The sequence below is a fragment of the Agelaius phoeniceus genome, chromosome 13 (genome assembly GCF_051311805.1).
Source record: "Agelaius phoeniceus isolate bAgePho1 chromosome 13, bAgePho1.hap1, whole genome shotgun sequence".
NCBI lineage: Eukaryota > Metazoa > Chordata > Aves > Passeriformes > Icteridae > Agelaius > Agelaius phoeniceus.
This window is the reverse complement of record NC_135277.1, coordinates 1,631,110-1,654,951: the sequence shown is the minus strand read 5'-3', so window position 1 is coordinate 1,654,951 and position 23,842 is coordinate 1,631,110. Positions and strand designations below refer to the sequence as shown.

Here is a 23,842-nt window from a genome sequence, read left to right as displayed (position 1 = left end):
TGGCTCCAGAATCCTGCTCTGGAGATCTCTCAGAGGGATGCTCGGATCAGCTGCGCCGTTCCCAACCCGCTCAGCTGCAGGGGTTTATTGACAGGGAAAAGCAAAATGAGCCTGGCTCTGGGTTAGATCCCTCAAAAAGCAGGGCTCTGCCAATCGGTGCTCCTGCTATTCCAGCAGATTTCCACTGCTATGTGGATCCAGGGGCTGTTGGTGTATCCGTGCATCACCCACCTTCTCCTCCACTGAGCAACCTCTGCCTCCCTCCAGAGCACCACAGACATCAGAGATAAATAATTCACCTTCCTGACACCCTTGTGGGCTGGAATCTGTCCAAAGGAGAGAGGAGACTGAGGCACAGGCACAGTGAAGAGCTGGTTGCTCCTGAACCTCACTGTGAGAGGAGATCAGAGCTCAGGAGATCAGCTGTGCACCAAGGCTGTTCCCATTCTTTGCAGAGTGTTCCCAGCACTGCTGCTGTGGGATGAGACAGGAATCCTCCTGCCCCAGGCTGTCCTGGAAGGCACAGGTTTGACATTCCCAGTGAGTATTTCTGGATGAAACAGAGCTTGAACACCAGAGGGAAGCCTACAGACCCCTTTTCTTGGAAGGTATGCAATCAGATAAACCAGATCCAATCCTCCTGCTTGTGCCCTCCAGATGGGAATTCCTGTTTTCCACAGGGCAAACTGTGCTCCAATTCTCCTCCCTGCAGTTCCTTGAAACAAATCATACTTTGGGGATAATTTCTGGAAGATCTGCCCTGAAGCTGGATGGGAGGAAGTCAAAGCCAGCTCCATTGCAAAGCTCCAGCAGTGACCCCACAACAGGAACATCAGTCCCAGATGACTTCCAACACTGGGAATTCTAAAGACCAGGTAAGAAAAAAAAGAGTTTAAACAAGGATCAGCCCTGGGGCAATAGGGTGGCAGGTGACCAGGCAAGGTTCTTCCAGTCCTGTGCCCCTTCCTTGGCCACAGGAGCTGCCCAGAAAGGGGCTCTGCTGGTGCCCAGGTACCATGGGCTTTTCACTGCCCTGCAGCCAAGAAAAGGAAAGGAAAAACAAATTTCTTGGTAACAGCTGTGTTTCCTTAACAAACAACTGTTCCCTTAAAACATCCAGGATGACGAGTTGACAGTAATGAAGTAACATCTGTCCAATCAGTGCACTTTTTGGCAGCTCTGGAGCCTCTGAGTGAACGTTCCCTAATGTTCACCAGACACTCGCAGCACCTGCTCTGCACCCCCAGCCTCTTAGGCTGCCTCCAAATGCAGAACAGATGTGAGGGCTGAGATAAAAAGCTTCCCCAAACAATCTATCAGTCTAATAGCATTGATCAGATAAAACTATCCAGGAACATCACTTGTTTTGCTTCGGGCATCTTCCACCTTTCCTGGGCATCAACCCTGCTGTTAGCCCTTGCAGGGGTGCCCAGGAGGGAGAGTTGGGGCTCTCAGGACCTGGCAGGGCCCACAGTCCTGTTGTGGGCTACTATTATTATTATTGTTGTTGTTGTTGTTTTGTTATTGATAATGGTAATTATTAAGCACATGATGGGATTTTTGGGGTGTCCTGTGCAGAGCCAGGAGTTCGTCTCAGTGATTCTTGTGGGTCTCTTCCAACTCAGCATAATCTATAATGCTGTTGATGGGAATGCAGCATAGGGTATGAATTCCCGCAAGGCTCTGCTGGGAGCAATAGTGGGACAGAAAAACCATCCATGGATTAAGAAAGGTGTTTTCCTTGGGGGCACAGGGATGCTGTTGGCATTGCATGTGGCACTGGGGACACCTGGCATATCCAGAGCAGCTTGTTTGTGGCAAACGAGCAGGGAAGGGCAGCTTGGGCAGCTGTGAAATTCATCTTCAGAGGGGCAGCTTGTCCTGGCTGTGAAATTCCTCTTCTGAGGGGCCGTTTGTTCTGTCTGACCCGATGCAGGGAGAGCAGGGCTGGAAGGATGTGCTCTGCAGATCTGGAAGGAGACCAGGAGATGTTGATGTCTCTGCATCACCCCCAGCTCCCTGCTGCTATAGAGAATTATGAAATCACACAGTGGTTTGAGTTGAAGGCTCCTTAGAACTCATCCAAAGCCTGGCCAAGTGGCACTTCAGGACTGTTTATTTTCTCTCAAATTAGCTCAGGCCCAGCTGCAGCTCGGGGGTCAGCAGCTCCAGCCCTGGAAGGTGCTGCCATCGCTGATTTTTGCTATTCATTTCTCAGCAGCCTCTTTCATCCCCTTGGCTGGGTGCACTGAGAGGGTCTCTGGGCTGCCCTCCCTCATAGGGACACACTTCTGGGCCTGTGCAGTGACAACACGAGCAGCCACTCTCCTTCCCCTGGCTTTGGCTTGGCAGCCCTTGCCGCACAGCCGGGAGGGGTGGGAGCGCCTGCGAAAACGGGGAGCTGCGGATCTGCCCTTTGCGTTAGGGGGAAAAGCAGGAAAAGGAGAAAAAACAGCGCCGAACAGGGCCGGGAGCGGGGCCGAGCCGAGCGCGGCTGCGCTGCGGGCCCGCGGCCACGGGAGGGCGCGCGGAGCCCGGGAACGGCGCGGGAGGGCCCTGAGGGGGCGGCTGAGAGCGGCCGAGGGCTGTGAGGGAACGGCCGAGAGCGGGCTGGGGCTGTGAGGGAATCGCCGAGAGCGGGCTGGGGCTGTGAGGGAACGGCCGAGAGCGGGCTGGGGCTGTGATGTAGCGGCCGAGAGCGGGCTGGGAACGGGCTTCCACAGGGTTCTGAGGCGTTGGCTTTGCCCTCGCTATTGCTGCGTTTGGAGCAGTTAAATCATCAAAGGTTACGTTGGAGGGAGCCTAAAGCCCATCCAGTGCCACCCCCTGCCATGGCAGGGACATCTTCCACCATCCCAGGGTGCCCCAATGTCCATCCTGGCCTCGGGCACTTCCAGGGATCCAGGGGCAGTCCCAGCTGCTCTGGGAATTCAGCCCAGCCCCTGCCCGCTATCCCAGTCAGGAAATCCTTCCCAATATCCATCTAAATCTCTCCCAGTGGGAACCTAGACCTATGTGCTGGGGAGGGATCCCTTTGGGACAAGGGGTTCCCTCCATCCCTTGTCCCAAATCCCTCTCTGGCTCTCCTGGAGCCCCTTTAGGCATTGGAAGAGGCTCTAAAGGTTCCCTTGAAACTTCTCTGTTGGCTCCTCTCTTCCTGCTCACAGTTCCTGGCACCAAACGTAAGTTATTTAAACCTGGGCCACTTGTACAGATGAAACAAATTAATTGATAAGAAGCCAGAGCATTGATGGGTACACCTGTCTTTTAAAACTCATGGGAGTTCAGTGATCTATTCAAGCTCAGAGCATACATGTGGACATACTGTGGTATCTTTTGAGCTGGAAAGAAATTTGATATCAAAGTTAAATAATCCTGCCTGAGCTTCTGGGACAGGGATTGCCCTCACAGGCTGGCAGCAGAGCATGGCAGGCCCTGCCATGATTCCAGCTACTATGGTGACAAAAACCTGGATTTGTTGTCCCATTAACACCAAGCCAAGATGAATTAGCAGAGGTGGAAGGTGAAAGATCTGTCTGCAGGCTCCCCTGGAGTCAAATAGAGGGGTCTCAGCTCATTTTGCATGAAGTGCAGCCAACTATAGCCTCAGCATCAAGGCTCAGGGCCATTGAGTTTATGTACATTGATTTCACACCTTCACTCATTTGCCTTCCCTCTCCCCAGTCCTTTCCTGCAGATAAATTTAAGGCCCAGCAGAGAAGGAACATCCTTAGCTGGAAAAATCAACTGTGGCAAATTCGCGATAAAAGTCAATCTTCCGTGCACCTTTGTTTTAGTGGGTGTTGTAAGAGATTAGACATGTATTTTATCCAGCTGGATTTTCACCCTGGGCATGCTGAGTTTTCCACAGGATGGATCAAACTGGAAGGAGGTTGCTGTGCTTTGCTCTCCTGAAGCCCAGTCCCACCAGCAGCACTCCAGATCCCTGGAAATACAGACCCTTAGATGAGGATGCTGGGCAGGGATTTCTGTGTTTCTTTTTTAGGCTGGAATTGGAAAGCAGTTGGAATTGGAATAATTTTATTTTTAGGAAAACCAATTGGCTGTACAGGCACATTTATCTGAAGTGGGGGATATTGGTCCAATGTTGCAGCAAGGAGGGGTGCACCTCACCCCCCATTTCTGGTGCTGTTTCTGGAGCTGTGGCCCCTTTTTCTTTCTGGGTTTCTCCACAGCAAACATCAGCTTGCAGCTCTTTTACTCTTTCTTCCTGCCTTATGCTGCAACCTGAAACAAGTCATTGCCTTTAACCCAGGAAAAAATAGAATCTGTATTGTTTCCTGCATCCTTTCCAGTCCCCGTTCTCTTTCCCCACTCCCACTCAGTTAATCCAGTTTATAAATTTGAAAAATGTGTGTCTGGACACTTCAGACATCAACCCTGAGCTGGTTTTATTGGCAGCAGCGAGATCCTGGGCATGTTTGCAAGAAGCATCTCTGAGCTGTGGGTCCAGAAGTGGGAACTGCTGGTATGATCTGGGCTCATCCTTAGGGAAGAGCCTTCCCCATCCCTCGAGGGACCCAGTTCTCCTGCAGGAGAGCCACAGGCCAGCCCTTGGCTTTGCCAAGAGTTTATCCCACAGGAGGAGCGCAGCCCCAGCTGCGAGGCATGAGCTGGATGAGGCATCTCCTTCCAGGCTTTGTTTGGAGAAGCAGTGCAGTGTTTGATCTTTTCCAGAGCTGAGGAGATAAGAGCAGGGTCCTCAGGGAGCTGGGAAATACTCCCTGCTCTGCAGCACTGGGACCCTGAAGGGAGGGAGTGCTTTTCTTACAGTCCCATAAATCACAGCTCCAAGGCTGCTCTGTCAGAAGGGAAAAACAGGGAAGGGGCAGTGGAGCAGTTTTTAACCCTGGATCACCTGGAGGGCTGTGAGTGTGCCCTGGAGTGGCAGAGTTGCCCTGTGTGTGCCAGTGTGGGAGCTGCACTGCTCTGCCCCACTCCTTCATTTGTAATTGGTAATTATGAGCAGAGCAGTCTAGGAAAATGTCTACAAAGTCATCACACCTTCCTCTAGAATAAATCTTCTCTCTTTCTAAGTAGAACAGGAGAAGAAAGAGGAGGAAGAGGTGACTTAGGGAAGAAAGGATATTCTGGAGTAAGGAATGCCCAAGGTGGCACCACTGTGAGCCCCATAGAGAATTGTGGTGGAGCAACCTCCTCATTCAAAACCATCAGCATTGGGGGTGACCATAGGAAAACAGTGCCCCAAACTCATCATGGCCTTTGCTATGTGTATCCCACAAAAATGTGCTTTCATCCCAGAATAATGGGGGAGAAAGTCTGTGGTTTCATCCCTGGCGTCTACAAAAGGGATAAAAAGCCCCTTATCTCTCATAGCCATAAATGGCTGCTTTTAGGGATTTGGGAACAGGGTGACCTGGCATGGGGTGATTCATGCAGCTGGGGCAGCAGGAATCCCTCCTGAAAGGTGTCCTTCCCTCAATCTGCTTTTTGCCGTGTGAGTAACAGGGAACCTCAGCTCTCTGTTATTAATATGCCATCAGACCATATGTTCTCAGCCTCAGCCCATATGTATTTTTGAAAAGAACCACCTGTGAGTAATTCTGCCTCCTCAGAGGAGTGAGTAAAATCTGCTTCGGTGTGTGTGTGCTGTGTAGGGAAGGAGGACTCCAGGTTTTAGGGAATTTGTAGGAATTTCGCCGTTTTGGGCCCGCCCTGCTGTGGCTCGGGGGTTACCTGGTGCCTGTGCCATCAGCTGTGCCGCCTCACCCTGCACAAAGCAGCCCTGAGGAGAGGCTGTTGTTGTTTTCAGGGAATGGACGGTTCTGCTGTCTCAGGTTATTTGAACAGCTGCCCCGCGCGGTGCAGGCGGAGCCGGGATCTCAGCGCTGCCGGTGACTCACCTCCGCTGCCAAGGACAAAGCACAGAGCCAGCGGGGATGCCAAGGGTGAGAGGCTGCCCTGCTCGGGGTGCTGCCAGGGCTCAGTTACCCCAGACAGCCAGAGCTGTGTGCCTGACCCTGGCCACGGGCTCCTTTTAATTTAGCTCTGTTTTTAAAGGATTTCAGATGGACCGAGGCCCTTTGCAGAGCTCTTAGAGCCTCTCACCCACTGCAGCCCTAAAGGATACCCTAAAGACAGTTGTGACTCTCCCATTTTCTGAGGGTTAAATCCTGTCTGAGCTGCTGGGGATGGCTGCACTCCCAGCTGAGAGGCAGAAGGACAGACCCACCGAGAGGGGCAGCTGCCCTTTGGAAAGAAACGTCACCTTTTTGGTTTCAGGGAAGCCAATGCGCTATTGCAGCAGCAACCACGGGCCAGTGAAAGTCTGGAAGTAGCTATTGTTTGCAGATGCAGGAGAAAATGTTTGCTAAACACGTAATGAATCAGTGTTTTAAGGGATTGAAACCACATGCCTGTGTGGCTGATGTGTGGATTTCTTCATGGTAAAATGTTAATGAAAAACTTTTGGGCAAGCCAGTTCCAGTAAGCCATATAGCCCAAGCCTGTGTGGTGCTGGAAATGCAGGAGCTAAATTAAAAGGAGTAGAATTTTTTTTAAAATGCTGTGAATACAACAGAGGAGTTGTTTGCCATCCCTTTCATGCCCTGCCCGTGCTCTCCTCGCTCCCCTGGCACACACGTGGCAAAGCCCAGGATAATTCCTGTCCCTTGCAGGGCGCTGCAGGAGGGAAGAGTGCGCGTGTGGAAAGCCGGCACCTTGGATCACTCCCCTCCGTCTGAGCGGGCTGGCTGGAACTCACAGAGGCTTTTTTCCCTTGCAGACGGAAAATATTCCTCAGCGGAGCCCCAGTATTTGAGTGACACAACAATAATGTTCCCTCCAAGTGTGGGGGCAGCCAGGTGAGAGAGGCTTTGCTGGCACCGCCGGGGATGCGCTGACGCCGGCTCCTGGCCCCGGCTGGAGGCTTCGAAGCACACGATGCTTTCCAAGTGGGATTGCACCTGGAGATTTGCACCTTCTCCAGCCTGGAAGGAGCAGCCAGAATGGCAGTGCCTTGCTGAGGCTGTGCTGCAGCCAGTGCCCAGGTAATTTCTACCACAGTTTGGTTTTGAGGGGTTAAAATTGCCCGAGAGTTACACCCCAGATTTTATCAGGGCTTCAGATTTGGGTTTAGTAGGAGGAAATCCAAGCTTTTGGGCAAGTTGTTGGATTTCAATGCTCACTGCATCCGGTCAGTGGAGCCATTCAGAAACATCAGCTCCCCGTGGCTTGGCAGAGAGCAGATCTGCTCCTAGCACACAGTCCCAGTTCAAAGGGACAGGGAGGTCACTGGTGCTGCAGGGACAGCAGCATCACCAGCAGGCATCAAGTCCCAGCCACTCACCAAATGCCAGTTTGGGCAGGAGTAATGCAAATTGCTGCTTCCCTGTGTCATCCAGGGCACTCAGCAAAATCAGAGAATGGTTAAAGTTTGGAAAAGACCTCCAAGATCATGAAGTCCAACCAAGTCCTTCAGCATATGTTTAACACCACATCTACTCAAGATCCAATTAAGCACCATTGCTCATTTTAGTGCCTCAGTGTGGCTCAGGCACCAGATACAGTTGCTGTATGTGCCATTCCCTTTTAGCCTGCTTTCCTCTCTATCATTTGGGCAGCAAATGCTTGCTCAACCCCACTCTGCTCCAGCTGCAAAGCTTCACTCCTGCTTTTTAGAGAAATTAGGAAGTTGTATGTTGTGCAAACAAAGTGTGCCATGTGTGACGTGAGAGTTTCATTCATTCATTCGTTTAGGAGAAAGAAAGGGAAAAGCAAAAGGGCCCAGTGCAACTAAGAAAACAGAAATTGGGAAATAGAATTTGAGTGATGATCATTTCAGGCCCACTGGGGTTATGCATTCTGTGTCAGGGTCTGGAAGGGAAATGGGTTTATCAGATCCTTTGCCTTTTGTACAGATAAAGAAAATATTTCTTTACAGAAGAACACCATAAAGTCTGGCACCAGAAGTCTGTCTTGGCTTGGTGGCAAGAGTACAGTGTGGGGGTTTGGTCCATAAATGTGGTGAAAATCCATATACCCAAGCAGAGAAGCTGTGCAAGGCAAAGTTTCCAGAGCAGACCTGACCTTTGTTTATGAATCACTTAAATCATACATTTAATGTAATGCAGAAGGATTAACCCACTACAGATTTTTGAAAGGAAGCTTTAGAAAGATCACTCTCATACATTGTGGGGTTTTTTAGAGCAATGCCTCAATTTAATCTATGTGGAAGCTATTGTTTAAGCTGTTAAATTCCATAGGATTTCTCATGGGATTGAGGATGAGTGAGAGGTAGACAGACAGCTGATGACCAACACTGACTATTCCAGCTGCTGTTTTCTCTTCAAGGCCTCTCTTTAGTAGGGGCAATCTTAAATGTCACGCCTCGACCAAGGAGCAGAGGTACTTCCAGGTGCCCTTTCCTGGTGATCTCATGTCTGCACCAGGGAGACCTTAATTACAAATGCTAGGAACAGCAAGGGGGGTGCATCCCACCACCCCTGCAGCCCCCCTGCAGCAGGGCTCTGCTCTGCTCCCTCTCTGCTCCCTCCCCAGCCTGTTTACTGCAGCCTCCAGCACCAGCGGTCGGAGCACAGGGAGGAGCGGGGTTTTGGCTTTAGGGCTCAGCACCAAAAATAAAACTCTGCTGAAAGCCAGGCAGAGCTGGGAACCTTGAGAAAGGCTCCCGCCCAAGCAGCCAGACGGGCTTCCTCGGGTGGAAAATTAGAGATGGGCACTGAGCAGCCGTGGGCGGAGGGGCGCTGCTGGAGGACTCACAGAAACCGAGGCTGCCCTGACACAGACACACACACAGCCGGGCTCCAGTAACCAGTGCCCCGCTCTGGGGTAAGCACCACAGGCCTGGGGGGCTGGCCAAGCCCGGGGGGAGCCCTGGAGGCAGCAGGGAGAGCCATGTGGGTGGGAATGGAGCTGTGTGCTGCTGGGCAGGCCCTGGCATAGGGTGCCCAGAGCAGCTGGGGCTGCCCCTGGATCCCTAGGAGTGTCCAAGGCCAGGCTGGATGGGGCTTGGAGCAGCCTGGGATAGTGGAAGGTGTCCCTGCCTTGGCAGGGAGTGGAAAAGGATGGGCTTTAAGGTCCTTCCAGCCCAAACTATTCTGGGATGATCTCCCACAGCCTCAGGCAGTGCAGTGTGTAGCCTACCTAGGGCCAAGATTTCTTATTCAAATACACTACTGATATTCACACATATTGTTTTGATTTTGGCATCTGGCCTTTGCCACCTCTGCTTGGAAATGGTACCACAAGACCATTTTGTGTCAGCAGCTTACCAGATGACAGCAGGTGTGTGTCTCTGCTCAGATGTGTCCCCAGGACTCTGCCCCTCCATCTGTCTCTTCTGATGGACCAAGAAATAGACACAGCTTTTGTAAGCCCACAGAGTGACTCTCCAAATTCATATTTGCAGAAAGACATTAATGTTCACATGTGGTGTCAGAACAAGATAAGTGTCTGTGCAATTAAGAAACAGCTGTTGCTGGCAGCTTGCCCCAACCAGTCTCAACAAGGAGCAAGACAGGTAGCCTGGTTTTATCAGACTCTGGGATCCCTTTCCAACCACTCCTGTGTGTTCCCAGCAAGACAATATATCAGCCTGTAGGAATGGCCCCTTGGTTTGGGGCCAAAACACAAGATGAAGTTGTTCTGAGGCAGCATGCGCTGTGGCCAGGACAGCGTGTTTCCCCAAACAACACCTGGCAGCAGGGATTCAAAACAATGCTGAAATCAGGCCAATCTAAAGATTTTCTGGAGCTGGTAGTGATGCAAAACGAGGACAGGTGTGGCCATATTTCCAAAATTGCCCACGGCCATGTTTCAGGAACTTGGCAGCACCTGGTGGGACAGATTTTCTAAGGAGGTCAGCACCCAAGATGTGGAGGCAGCATGAAAGCCCATCCCAGAATATCTAGCAGAGAAATACATACCTTGAGGGGGGCACAAATGTTTCCCCACTGCACCAGGAGCAAGGAGACCTCAGACCCTTCTCCAGGCCCTGGACACAGCCTGGCAGTGCTAACGACCTCTCCTACTCCCAGCCAGAGGTGAGTGAGGAATCTCTTTGAGTTATCCTTGACTCAGCTTGTGGTTTGACAGCAATTCCTGTCATTTCTTGAAAAATACCTGTGCAACTCCTTTTCTTTTTCTCTCCTCACCTTTTCTCTTTTCTTTCACTCTTGGTTTTTTCTGTAGTTGGCTTTAATTTCCAAAGGGTTATTTGTGTTGTGGTGTGGAGCATTCCCAAATGATGCTGGGAGCTGCACAGACACCTCTGTCTGTGCTGCTGTCCCTACCCAGGGCTCGGGCAGGGTGGCAGCTCCTCTGAGCCAGAGCAGGATGCCCTGAATGAAGAGATGCCTCCAAACCACCTCTCTCCAGCCTTGGGAGAGGTGGGAGTTGGATCCAAGCTCTTGCCATGCTTCAAATTGGACTCAACCAAACCCAGACACCCATAAATTCTGGGAAAGTCTGGTTCTGAACTCTGTGGCTTGGACTCTTCTTTAATTACAGGTCACTGCTAAAGCTGGTTGGAAAATGTTAAATATGTTCTCTGCAAAAATGGTTGTGCCGTTAAAATTTTTTCACAGATTTTTGTTCCTTGATTCTTGTAACTTTTTATTGAGGGCTCACATACATTTGGCTGTCAGTTTTTCCACTGAGCTTCCGTTTTTCCAACAGAGGAACAGATTAAGTGACAGAAAATCAAAACCCTCCTCATGTGCATTTTTGTCCGAAAACTTGGAAAATTCCAACCAAAACAAAGAAGAACTTTAGCCAAGAACCCAAGAGCCATTTTTGTCAACGGAGTGCTCTGTGAGAAGCCAAATTGAAACCAGCCCTGGACACAAAGCTAAACTGGCTGCATCCACAAAGTGCTGTGGGAAGGAGTTATCCCCAGCACTCGCTGCTCCCCAGTCCTGTGCCCAGGGTGTTGTCCTTGCTGGGAAATCCCACTGTGCAGCTGGAGGGGCTGCAGGAATCCCAGGAGGGATTGAACTGTGTGGCTGTGGCAGTTGGGGACACTTGGGCTGTGTCCTTGGGGAACTGTTGGACTCGATGGGCTTGGAGGGCTTTTCCAAGCTCAGTGATGCTGTGATTCTGCTGTGCTCCCTGCCAGCTCCTCCCAGCCTGTGCCCCCAGCTGGGATCTCCACCTCTTCCCTGGCTTTAGGGCTGGAGAAAGTGCAAGAGGTGCTGTGGGCAGGACAGTGATCCAAAGGGACAGGGGTGGATGTTCCTGGGAAGTGAAGGGTGTGGAAGGAGAATTTCTGCAGTGCCTCAGTGGAAAAAAAAAAATTAAAAAAAGCAAGCCAAGTGTCTTAAGCAATGGTGCTTCCTGCAGAGCCAAACAAAACTGAGGACAACCACCTTTGGGAATTGGTGATGTAGAAGAGCTCTTCTACCAGAGGAGGAAGCAAGGAAGTGGGAGGAAGCAAGTCAGCAAGACAGGCCAATGCTGCTGAGCAGCCTGGCCCATTGAAGTCTGCATTTTATTATTAGAATCATTATTATTTGTATTGTGGCAGCATCAAGTGGCCCCAACTGGAAGAGAGGCTTATTGTACAAGGCACTAAACAAACATGGAATAACAGACACTCCCTTCCCCGTGGGATTTGCTGGCACAGAAGACACACAGAGGACCACAGTGGACAGGAAATTGTCATTTTATGGCATTTCTTGTGAGTGTAACAGCACCTCTGTGCTAAGGACACTCTCCCACTACCCTTATTCCCATGGGGGCCTGATCCAAAACCTGGTGGAGTCAGTGGAAGCGTGGACAGACACAAGTCAAACCAACATTTCTTTGTGCTCCCTTCCTGCCTGTGTCTCCCTACAGCTCCTTGATATGCAACAGTTCTGGTTTCCAGTCAGCCCTGGCTGGATACAGATGCAGCCTTGAGACGAGAGGGACATGTTCACACTCCTCCTGGAGCTGGCAAATCTAATTTTAGCTTTGTCAGCCTTGGTTAAGTCCTTTTAAAGGCTGACCCAGGAGGGAGAAGCCAACTGTGCAGCTGTGCAGAGGCCATGCACAAGGACCATGAGTCTCTGATTTCCCCGGCCTTCAGCTTTATGAACTGGGGATTACTGCAGCAGCCTTGGAAGGGAAACTTGAGATACATCCAAGGTTGACAGATCTCCCTGGATTAAGGTCACTTGCTTTAAAAATCAATTTTTTTCCACATATGTAAGTGGCTGGGACTCACTGTATGCATCTCCACGGAAAGTGGCACAGGGAAGCATATTCTCCAGGGACTCCAATTCTGAAAGACAGTCCTTGTGCTGCCAGATGTGTGATAAAAAATAGTTCCAATTTACTCCATTTTTCATCCTTTTATCTTAGTCAGCTGACTGGGACCAGAAGTCCAGGCTTGGCAGATGATGAACACTTTGAAATCCATTTGAAACAATGGGGGCTGCAGAAGCAACAGCTCCACACCAATGGGTGGTGCTTAAGGGAGGCATCATTCTCTGCTTCCAAAATCTTACAGTGGGTCACAGCAGCAGATTCCTTGCCTGCCCATAATCTGGCTGCTCTTGGGCTCACACAGATGATTGGATAGTCCCAATGCTCCTGCTGAGCCTGACAAAAAGTCTCTGCACAACCCAGCTGAAAAATGTAAAATCTAGTGTTCCAACACTGCTCCCTGTGCAACGAGTGGGAGCTTTGCCATTTGCCACAGGCAGGATCCAGGCTGTTGTTGATGGAGGTGGAACAGAGCTACTCAGATGTCAAGGAGGAGAAATGAAATGTGCTGTATGAACTCTAACCCGTGTCACTGCTGAGCGAGGAGCCATGTGTGGAACAGGTCCAGGGGTCCATTGCCCACTGGTGTCCCCAGAGGGGTGACACGAGAGCAGGCAAGCACAGCAGCTTGTGCCCAGGTTTGTGGCAGCTCTGAGAACAGGAAACTCTCTAGACAATTGTTCAGAGAGGTGTAGGCAGGGCACCATTTGCAGGCAGAGACAGAAAAGCAAGAAATCTTTTCCAGCCCAAAGTGACCCCAACCCTTTTGTTGTGTGCAAGGTATCTTACTTTGTCTCTGATCTCAACAATGCTTCTTTTTTAGAGAAAAGCTTATTTTGGCACTTAAGCATCAAAATCAAGCACTCAGCAGTCGAGTTCTCAAAAGTGTAAGTGCTACTGAGAAGGAAGGATGCTGCCTGAGCCCGAACGTTCCCATGGCCCTGTGTTATGGTGTTTTTCTCTGCTCTGGCTCTGCAGAGGTTTCCTCCTAGGCTCCTGTCTCCTTCCATGTACCAACTTGCTCAGTGAACCATTATTCACCCTCTTGCTCTTCCTGGTTGTGCAATGTGAGCCCCTGTGCCTCACTCACTGCTCACTATTCAAATCCTGCTCTGAACACAGAATTATTCATTTCCTTGGGAGCACTCTTTGGGCACTGATGACAAGCAGTAGCAAATTTTATTCTTCACATTCCCCTGTGAGGTGTGGGGGGTGGCATTTGCTTGAGTTCTAGATGACATTTGAGGCAGAGAGAAATCATGTTTAAGGGTACTCACCAGCTCTGAGTTTGGACAGATGTGTGAGCAGTCATGGTCCCTTTTAGTGCCGCAGCTTCTTAAAGCCCCACTGTCTTCAGATCCCCCAGGAACCTGGTGAATGCAGAAAGCATTTTTAGTGATGATTTGGGAATCTTTTATCCAAGTGACTTGCCTAATTCTGCTCAAAAATTCTATGGCAGAGGCAAGGATTTTACAGACTCTTTTTCCAGGTTGGTTTTCAGCTGGATTTTCCTGATTTCCTCCTTAATTCACCACATGCTTCCCATCTCCTGCAGCAAATGGAGCAGGAGCTATCAGGTTATAGCTTCCATCACCTTGCAGCCTTTATTCACCCCTTAATAAGGTCTTGCCTGCATGCTGATAGAAAGTGTGGAGACAAGGACGTGGCAATGAAATTGGTGATAAATGTTTTTGTGGGGGCCACAGTAAATTGACAGACAGGTCATCAGGTCTGTGTCTTCTCTAGTTCCTTCCAGAATGGTTTCACTTGAATTAATCTAAATCAAAAGAGTAAATAAAACCTCAAGGCAAACCAGACTATGGCAGGCCTTTGACATGAAATTTTCAGCTCAAGTGATGAAAGTTTGGCAAAGATTTCAGCAAGTCTTGGCATCAGGGCAGAGCTGCAGCACCAAGCCTGAGAGCCACGTTTGACTGCTGCAGTGACCTCATAGCGTTTTGCAACCAAAGAAAGTGAGATGAGACAGTGATATTAAAGGTATTAAATCATTAAAGATTGCAGGGGTGGTAATCTGTGGTTCAAAGGCTGGTGGAGATGCTGGAGATAGGGCTGAGCACTGCATCCATCAGCTGGGACACTGCTGTGCCTCGGGCTCTTGGCCTCTACAGCACAAGATTCCCCAAGAGAAAGCTGGGCTGAGGCTCTGCAGCTCTTCTTTCATTTCTTATGATGGATTTCTGGGTGTGGAAGTAGTTTAGAACTAAAATGGAAACCCTCCCATGCAGCTTTTAAAAATAAACAGGCTTTAAAGGGAGAGCTCTGCTTGGGCAGAAGTGGGGCTGGCCTGACTCAGGGACTCGTGGTGTGATCACTGAAGTGAGGGGTAGGAAAGGAAAGTGGAACAAGTTCTGCCTTGAAAAAGGCAATGGGAGTCAGGGAAGAGGATGTGTTTGTCATGGGGGATGGAGTCATGGCAAGGGGAGCATTCCAGTGGAGAAGGAAGCACTGCTCAAGAGATGGTGGTGATGTGCCTGGCTGTGTGCTCCTGCATAAACCAGAGAAAAGCTGGGACCCAAACTGGGATGTGCTCAGCAGGCAAGGGTTCTCCAGCTTCAGGATTCATCAGTGTGGGTCTAAACTCATTACCAAGCCTAAAGCAATGGCTCTCTTTCCAGTGAAAAGTACTAATCACAGAAATCCTTGATCCTGCAGATCCCAAAAAGTGGAATAACCCCTTCAAAGCTCCCCTCTGGATGGGAAAACACTGCTTGGTTCAGCTTTGCATCAGCACAACTCTTCCCCCAGCACATCCTTTGGGACAGGTAGGAATAATATCCACCAGTTCCTTTTAATTGTTGGGCAATAGGGACATTTTCACCACTGGATATATATATATTGCTCTTAAACTTTTCTGCTAAAAAGTCTCCTGTTTAGAGAAACAGCCATCCCTTAATATAATATATTTAAACATCATGATAAAAGTCCTCTCTGGGGAATTTGACAATACACTATTCCACCAACATTATAATGGATGGTTTTCTTCTTTTAAATGCCTTGCCATTAAAGTTTAATGAGCAATACTTACTTTCATTCTAAACTTATTTTTCTCCTTGACAGATTGGATACTTAGTTTGGATTTGTTAACATTGCTGGTCATAAAAATGTCTGCTTCAAATAAACTGATAGATACTGTCCTTAGGAAATTGGGCTTTGATGCCTTATTTGATTTCCATGGCAAAGTAAGTTCATATTTCTTTTTTGGAAAAAATGAGGTACTCTATAGAGAAAGCTGAGAACCTCATGCCCCTTTTTATTTGCCTGAAATTTCAGTTTATATAAATTTCAGGTTTTATCAATTTTTTTCTGTTTATATCAAATTTCAGGTGATATTATTTCTGTGTAGCTCAGAAAAGTTCTAACTCACACTGGACTTTTTAACAATGAGGGGGCCATTTGTGGAATTTCTAATGGAGCTTTGACTTTCTCTCTTCTAATCCTTTAAGAATAGGTACCGAGAATAACCAGAAATGAAATTGCAACAAAAGCTCATGTCTTTACATCAGGGTTATTTATGGCATCACACATTTTAACCAACAGTCTGGTTAATGTCCTTCACAGTGTTTCCAGTCCTCGTGGTTTTACTTTCAATCTCACAATATCAGTATTTCTCCTTATGCTGCAGTTTCCTTCCAAAAATTTATTCTTGCCATAGATTTGGAAAGGGAAGGCTCACCTTATGAATTCTTATGCTTCAAGACAAGTAGACATTTATTTTGAACCTTAAACCAAAAGAAGCTGCAAAGAAGGAGGGATGAGCCTGACATGATTTTCCTTACATTCAATTTGTCCTTCCTCTGACATATTCAGACTCTCTTGGAAGAGTCTCTGTGATCTTGACAAGCCTTGTGCTTCAGGAACAAACAGGGAGGAAAATCTCCTTGACCCCCTTAGTGCCTGATGGCTGAGAGTGTTGTTAAGAGTTACAGCAGAGAAACAAAGCCAGCGATTCAAAGGCTTGCAAGAAATATTCACAGGGGGGCAAAAATGCTGAGCAAGGACGTTCAGAATTTCTTTAACATCATTTCCTTCCAACAGCTGCTGTCGTTACCCTCTGCTCCAGAGCTGAGCTGCAGCACCTACCAAGGAGCCTTTTCCCAGCTCAGACAAGGGCAACAGGCAGTTGGGATTTGAAGGCACTGGCCAAGAGAAAAGCAGCCCACGAATAGCCGGTAAAAGCCCTACAACAGCGCAGCAAACATTTCCTAATTTACTGCAATGCCAGAAGATGAGTCACCCCAGTGTTCCTGTTGCATAATCTTCCCCAAAGCTCAGGAGAGTGAAACCAGAGAAGCAAAGGTCTCGCTGGGCTTTCGGTGACATTTATGTTTAGACTGAACTTTCAGTTAGGAAAGTGTGAGTTTTTCTCTGATGACAAAGGAGGGGGAACCGATAGAGTAAGGTGTTCTTTCGGAAATGATAAACTCCTGAGTGTACAGATTGTCATCTCCCTAAGCCCTCAGCCAGACCATGGGCTCCTCTGCCCTTCCTGACTTCCAGACAGGTCTCCCCATGACCTGTTCAGCCTTGCCTGGTGCCCGGGGAGCACAGCTGGGCCCTGAGAGCTGTAAAACCCCTCCAGACAAAGCACGGCCATCCCTCAAGGCTGGCTTAGCTCAGGGAAGGATCGTGGGGCTCCCCAGACCTTCCGGTGGCTGCAGGAGGGCTGGAAACTCCTGACACGTGTTTGCTGTGCCTCAGCACCGTGCCCGTGGTAGATCCAACCCTTCCAAAGCAGCAGGATCTCCTGGATGCAGGGAGCCCCGGGCACACGCACAGCTGTGCTGCCTGTGCAGCCACCGGGGAATTCCACCGGGGAGAAGGGAGTCAGACAGGAGCAGGCAGCAAGGGTCACTGCTTCAGAGCCCCTGAGAGCTGGTACTTATATACTACTGTGTATTTTAGGGGCTAATCCACGTTTTATAACTTAAAATCAAGTCAGGTGAAGTAGGGAATGCTTCACATCTTCAGAGGAATGTCAGGCTGAGGGCTGCATTCCTGCTGGGCTGTGTTATCCTGGGTTAGTGCCTGGTGCCAGGCATTTTTCTTTGCTGATTTGGTGAATGTTGTTTCAGAGGAGCTGGAGTGAGCAGCACAGGAGTCCTCCACACCTCAGCAACTTTCTGCTCTCTGTTCCACCAGAGTGAACCAGGTTAGTTCCTCCTTCTGGGCACCATTACTACAGGCAATGTAATTTCTTCCCCTCTCTGATGAGAGTAGAAGAATTTCCTTTATTCAGCGAGACAAAAAAAAAAAAAGTGCCAAGTATTCTGAGGGTAGTTTTGTTTTTCTCAGCATTTCTGTGGGATTTCCAGGGCTATGCTTCATGTCCCTCTCCCTCCAGCTGATGACCTAAATGAGCTGCTGGTGGCCAAAACCATTTGTGGAGTACTTGTGTGGAAGAAATGCCCTTTTGGGAAGGGATGGGAGCTCCTGAGCACAGCCTGGGCTCTGCAGGTGCTGGCCCTGGTTCAGGCAGAGCCATCTCCTGCCTGCAGCAGGGAATTTCTCCTGCTGGCTCCTGCCCCATGCTCTGCCCTCTCACCAGGTCTGGATGCACCCTCTGCATCCAAGCATGGATCAAATGGATCAAACAATCCATGGGCCTGGCCTCGAGGAGAAGAGAGGGAGATCCCCAGGTGCTCAACAACAGCTGCTGGAGAGAGGCACGGGTAATCCCGAAACTAAAGAGGCTTTAGGGTTTGAGAACAAAAGGACACAGCGAGGGCAAGCTCAGTGCCACGGGGAGCACTGAGAGCCTTGGGTTAAGCTCAGTGAAAGGAAGGTTCCTCACGTTCTTCAGCAGAGACCACAAAGCCAAGAGGCAGCTGCCTGTGGCTGAGAGAGGCTGCCTGACTCACCAGCGTGCCACCATGGCATGGGAGAGTGCAGGGAAGCACAGCTTCATCCCTCTGGGCCTGGAGCAGGAGCCCTGCCAGAAAGGGGAACAAAAACTCATCAACTCAACCACAGCTGTGGTAGAGAAAGGAAGATGGGGTTTCACAGCCTCTCTGCTCACACATGAGGGCTGCAGAGCACAAGGAGGGAGGGTAACCCCACACTGCTCCCAGCCTGGAGCTGGGACATAGCCTCACACCATTCCCCAGTGGAGCTGAAGGCTTGTGGTTTTGGGTAAGGATGGGATGGCACAGGCAAAGGCATCGAGGTAGGGCTGCCTCCTCCATCCCTAAAGCCATTACATTAAATGGAAAGTCATCCATGAGCAGAAAACACAAACTGGGTGAATTGTGGAGGTACAGGTTCAGCTGACAGCCTGAACAGAGAGAGAGCCATGGCCTGTGGTGGTGCAGATGATGCTGAGATCACTCTGATCTGCTCTGTCAGCAGCACGATACAGCAAAAGGGAAACCATGAGTATACATGGATTTAGAATCTACCTGAGAGGCCATAATTCCTACCATAAACGATTCCTGTCATGCTCTGTGCACTGAAGGTTCCACCTAAGGAGAGCAGCTCTCCAAAAGCAGGATTGTGGAACAGCTCCCTCAGAGGTACAGAGTGGTTTGGAAATGATGGGGGTACCGATCCAAAAGGAAACTTTATCAATCCATGTTCTGCATGAAAATACTTGTGGAATTTTGGCAGGGGAGGAGGGAAATGTCTTCAGAGTTGCTGAAGGACTGATCACTTTCAGTGCTAAGCTTGAAGCAGGTGTTTGTGGCCAAGTTATTAAATGGTTTCTGATGGAAAGGCTGGCACCACCTTAACTGCAGCAGCAATGGCAGGGGCTGCTGAGGCTCTGTGCTCAAAGCAGCTGGGGCTGCAGAAATGGGAAACAGCCTCTTGTTTGTTCCTCATTCTGAAGCAGGGAGGGCATATGTGCCTCCCGTGGCACAGCCCCTTCCTCTTGTGTGATCCTCTGATCTGTGATCCTCAATATCCTGTTTTAACTGGAAGTTAAGGTTTTAGCTTCATAAGGCTGCCTACAAACTGGGAGGACGAAACTGAAGCAGGGCATGGATGCACGTCAACTTCAAAGTCCTGCAAAACAAACACATGTTCAAGTATTCACTCAAATCCATTCTGTATCAAGAAAAAAGTATAAAGATGATTCAGTGTTTTGATCAGCAAAAGCAGATTTAAGCATACACTTAATTAATTCAGATATTTTGTGCCCAAGGGCCGCTCCAAAAGTGTTACAAGATGTTCCTTTTTACAGAAGATCTTTTAGAGAATTCTCTTTGCAGAATCTCATGTTATTCTATCTTAATTCATTACAGACTAGACTTTGCCACTTCCATTAATGCAAAACCATCCCTTCATGTCGAACTGAAAATAGCTAAGAGCAAAAGCCTACTTTAAGCCTTAAAACAAGCAGAGTGCTGAAGGTGCTGTTACCAGAGGGGAGGCTGTGCCTGTGCTCTGTTTGATCTGTGCTAACTGGGGGTGTTCAGGCTTGGGACATGCCTTGTTCACTGGAAATCAAATTGCACCCTGTCATAACAGTCTATTAACAGCCCTGAATTTCTGCAGAGCTTCACCTCTTTGCTAGAAGATAACATTTCTCTTTCCTCCCCAGGATAAAATAGCTTCCTTTCTTGCAGCCCTGCATATAATGGTGCAATTGCTTGACAGGCATGTCAACTTCCCTTGACTATTAAGGAGAGGGGAAATGTCTTTGTTACACATTTCTGTTCTCCTTTCATCCTCTTCAGAGAGGCCCCCAGCTCAATCTAAACAAAATAAAACCAGGGTATCAGTTAAAAACAAAACCATTTTGAAAACTCTTTGATCTCCCTGGCTTCCTGTTAAATATACAATCGACTGTTTCTCCACATCCTTGACCACTACAGACCTGATTTTCTCTGCAGTTTGTATTGACTTTGGCACCACACAAAATTAACATATCATTGGCTATAAAATCTCTTAAAGGCAAAGAAATCCAACCCCTCCTCAGCTTCACCTTTGCCTCTCTGTGTTCTCTGCTTTTCAGTCCTGCCACCCACCCTTCTGTTTGTGTACAGGGAGCCCGGGGTTGGGCCCTGTTTGTTGTCAGACTCCTGTTTGTGACTCCTGTCTGTCCATCAGCCCTGTCCCCAGGCCAGCATAGACTGGAAGCTCTGGAAAAACCCAGCATCTCCTTTGCTCTGAATCTGCACATCTTTTTTCCCCCTCAGAAGTTCCTCCTGCCCTGTTCCACCAGCACTGCTACCAGGGACTCTGTTGGCTTTGGTGCCTTTTTCCACTCCTGCCCTTGCCTTGCTCCATCCTCTGGAGAGGGAAGAGCTCTGGGTACCCTCCCCACATCCCACCACCATCCCTGCAAGGCTGGACCTGGCTGCCCCATCCTTGCCTTCCTCCTCACCCCTGCCTCTTCCTGTGCTGCTGGGTTCACACTCACACTCCATGATCTTGGAGGTCTTTCCTTAATGGTTCTGTGACCCTGTGCAGCTCAGCTGCATCTCAGCCCTGCCCTTCTCCCTTTCAGAATTTCAGCTTTTCCACTCTATTCATAAGGAATTTCTTCTCTCTCAAAGGGCTTTATGCCTTCATCCTCACCCCATTGTCATTTGAACAATTCATTGCCTTTTTTTTTTTTCCCTTTGGGAGGGTGACAGTGGGTGGATGGGAATGGGACAGTTTGCTGTCAGTTTTCTGCTCCTTGAATGTATCTCAACTGTCCAGTGTTCATCAATGTTGGTGCATTAATGACTCAGACAACATTTACTAATGATTTAGGCTGAGGAGGGAGTTCTATCTGATAGAGATGAATAGACTGTAAGGTATTTAGGTCTCACTGTACTTGTGCAAAGCACTGCACATAATCTATGAAGTTCTACAAGTAGCAACAGGAAGTTTAATCCTCTGTACTGGCAAACTGGTGACTTGGTCTCTTCCAGCATTAACTACACTGAAGAAATACAAAACGTTGTAGCTTTCAGGGCTAACTGCTCCATTAAGTGTGGCATTTTGAGCAAGAGAAATGTTTGCACACAATGGAAAGACACAGAATGTTGCTCCATGCACAGATCAGATAAATTGTTCTGTAGCTTTAGTGACAGCAGAGACAAAAGGCTCTGTCTCCCTCTTTGTAGCAGCAACATCTGGGTGGCTGCCTCCACATTTCTGCCCTGACTTGAGGCCTCTCCAATCCCAAAAGCAGGGAAGGAACATTGTTTCTCATTCCTCAGGTAGCCCCAAAACAGGCCAGGGCCTGAAGGGCTGGGAGGGAGGGATGGATCTGAGTTTTGCCATGACAGCACACAAGTGGGTACTGAGTATGCACACACTGCAGGGAGATTTGCTGTCACAATAATGGATCTCATGGGGCTTTGGGGGGCTGATCAGCAAATTATTTCACAGCTTGCCCCATTTCCCTTCTTGCTTCAGAGGTGTTTTATAAAATGAAACCAATACTTTATAAAATGAAGCCAATAATTCATAAAATAAAGGGCCCAGAGTATCCAAATTGCTGTGTAGAAGAGTCCCTTGGGTTACCAAGTACCAACTGAAAGCAGAGCAAAGGCTGAACTCTCAGTTTCCATAAATCCACCCAAATCCTGCCCTGCACTGCAGGGATCACCCTGCCTGGCAGAGCTCTCCACACCTCAGTAGCAATGGTCCTTCTCAGGATTCTCCTTCCATCAAAGCCCCAGCTGATGATGAAGAAATCACATTGATTTTGGGTGTTCTTCCCTGCTTACAGCCTCCTCCCCCCTCCTCCTCAGCCCCCTTTCTAGGCCACCATGGAGATCTGGAGGCTTCAGACCCAGGAGATCCTCAGGTCACAGCTCAGGAGTCTTTGAGGAAAACTCACAATTCTCAGAACTGGCAGAAGACCTAAAAACAAGCTGACTCATTTCAGACATGCCTCAGTCTCCACCTCAGCAAGCCTGGTTAAGTTCTTAGGAAACAACCCAGAAAGCAATGCAAACCCCAAACCAGAAATCAGAGTTGCAGACAACCATCTTTGCAAATTCAGTTTCTAACCTGGCTTCCTTTCTTTCAGGAATGGAGCAGCTCTTTGGGAAGTTCTGTGAACCCTTTGGTTTGTCCTGGCTGCTCCTGGGCAGTGATGGCACAGGAGGTGAGGGAATCACTTCTGAGGCAGCTTCCCTGAAAGAAATGTCAGCCACGAGGTCACTCCCTATGGACCTGTTCATCAACCTTCCTCTAGCAGCACATTCCACATCCTATAAGTGGGCAGCATAGTGAAATTTCTGCCTAAAGTGATCGTTATTCATATTTTCTCTATTCACTTGTTATAAAAATATCCTTACTTTCAGGAGTTTGCCTACAAAGGTTCTGGGCTTACACCATAACAATTGTGCAATATTTCAAGGGATACTGAAATATATACATATTTTAAGATATGAATGTGTGTGAGAAAGCAAGGAATCAATGGGCATTTAATAACTGAGATACAGCATTCTGGTTTTTTCAACCCAAGGACCTTCAAACTCTCCACCAGCCAGGGAAGCTGTGGCTGCCCCACCCCTGGAAGTGTCCAAGGCTGGGTTGGAAAGGGCTTGGAGCAACCTGGGATAGTGGAATAGGATGAGCTTTAAGGTCCCATTCTGGCATTCTTTCCAAACCCTGATTTCCTGCCTGTGATGGGTTTTGTATCAGGTCCCCCAGAATAAAGAAGCCAGACCTCTTTTCCAGCTCCCTCATTGCATTACATTTTATTTTCTGCAAGCTGGGGAGCTGCAAACAGCTCTGGTGCCTTTGGGGTAGGCGGGGAAAAGAAGTGTGGCTGATTCTAAATAAAAGTTACTGTCAGATCAACCTTGATAGCAGATAATGGCAGTGATCACATGGGAATAAAGAATCAGGCTCTGGTTTAATCATCTCTCCCTATCAGCTGCACTGATGCAGTTCTGCATGACTAAGTCAAATAAATGTTAGGTAACTGAAATTATCTCCTTGCTTTGCACTCCCCCCTCCAGTACCCACAGTTTGTTTCGGGGACTTTGAAATAGGGAAATCTTTAAAGGACATCTGTGAGTGCTGACAACAAACAGGACAGGGTTTTTGTGAAGAGGTAGCTGAAGTTAAGCTATGAAAGAGATTTCCAGAGGCAAGAAATAGTCCTAAGGTCATAAAAATCACGTGTGCCTTTGAAAATTTCTATCAAGGCTGTACCCAGCTGCCTAAATTGGCTTCCATTCCCTTCACAGGGTCTCTCTAAGTGCTGCAGCACGTGATCTTCAAGTCTACTCCCAACAACTTGGGAGGGGAAAGACCACCAATATTGAAAAAATGACACATTACAGAAAGCCCTGTAACTAGTGGTGTGATGTTTTCATTTTAAAAGATCACCAAAATCTCATATTGAAACCAACAGGAAGCCTTGTGCAGGCTGCCCTGAGGTTTGGTTTGAAATCTTGATCCAGATCCAAGTTATGCTGGTTAGTTTATCCTAAAAGAAAGAATAAATCCTAGGATCCTAGGAAATAAATGGAGGATCCTAATGCATTCCAATAAAGCAGCATCCTTAATTTGTTCAGTATCTCAGGTAAATTAAAAATTAATAATTAATGGGACTTTCTCCACAGCTCTGGTTTCTTTTGCAATGTCCCTACCCATCAGGAGCTGACTGCAAGCTCACACA

At 48.6% G+C, this 23,842-nt stretch overlaps 1 long non-coding RNA gene across 1 annotated transcript; it reads left to right on the top strand.

Annotated features, from left to right (window-relative positions):
* Window positions 1-744: 744 nt before the first annotated feature.
* LOC143695143 (uncharacterized) lies at window positions 745-15,012 on the top strand. The gene is made up of 3 exons (XR_013184091.1): window positions 745-875; window positions 6,767-7,031; window positions 14,923-15,012. It is a non-coding gene; the product is annotated as an uncharacterized LOC143695143 (long non-coding RNA).
* The last annotated feature ends 8,830 nt before the right edge of the window (window positions 15,013-23,842 follow it).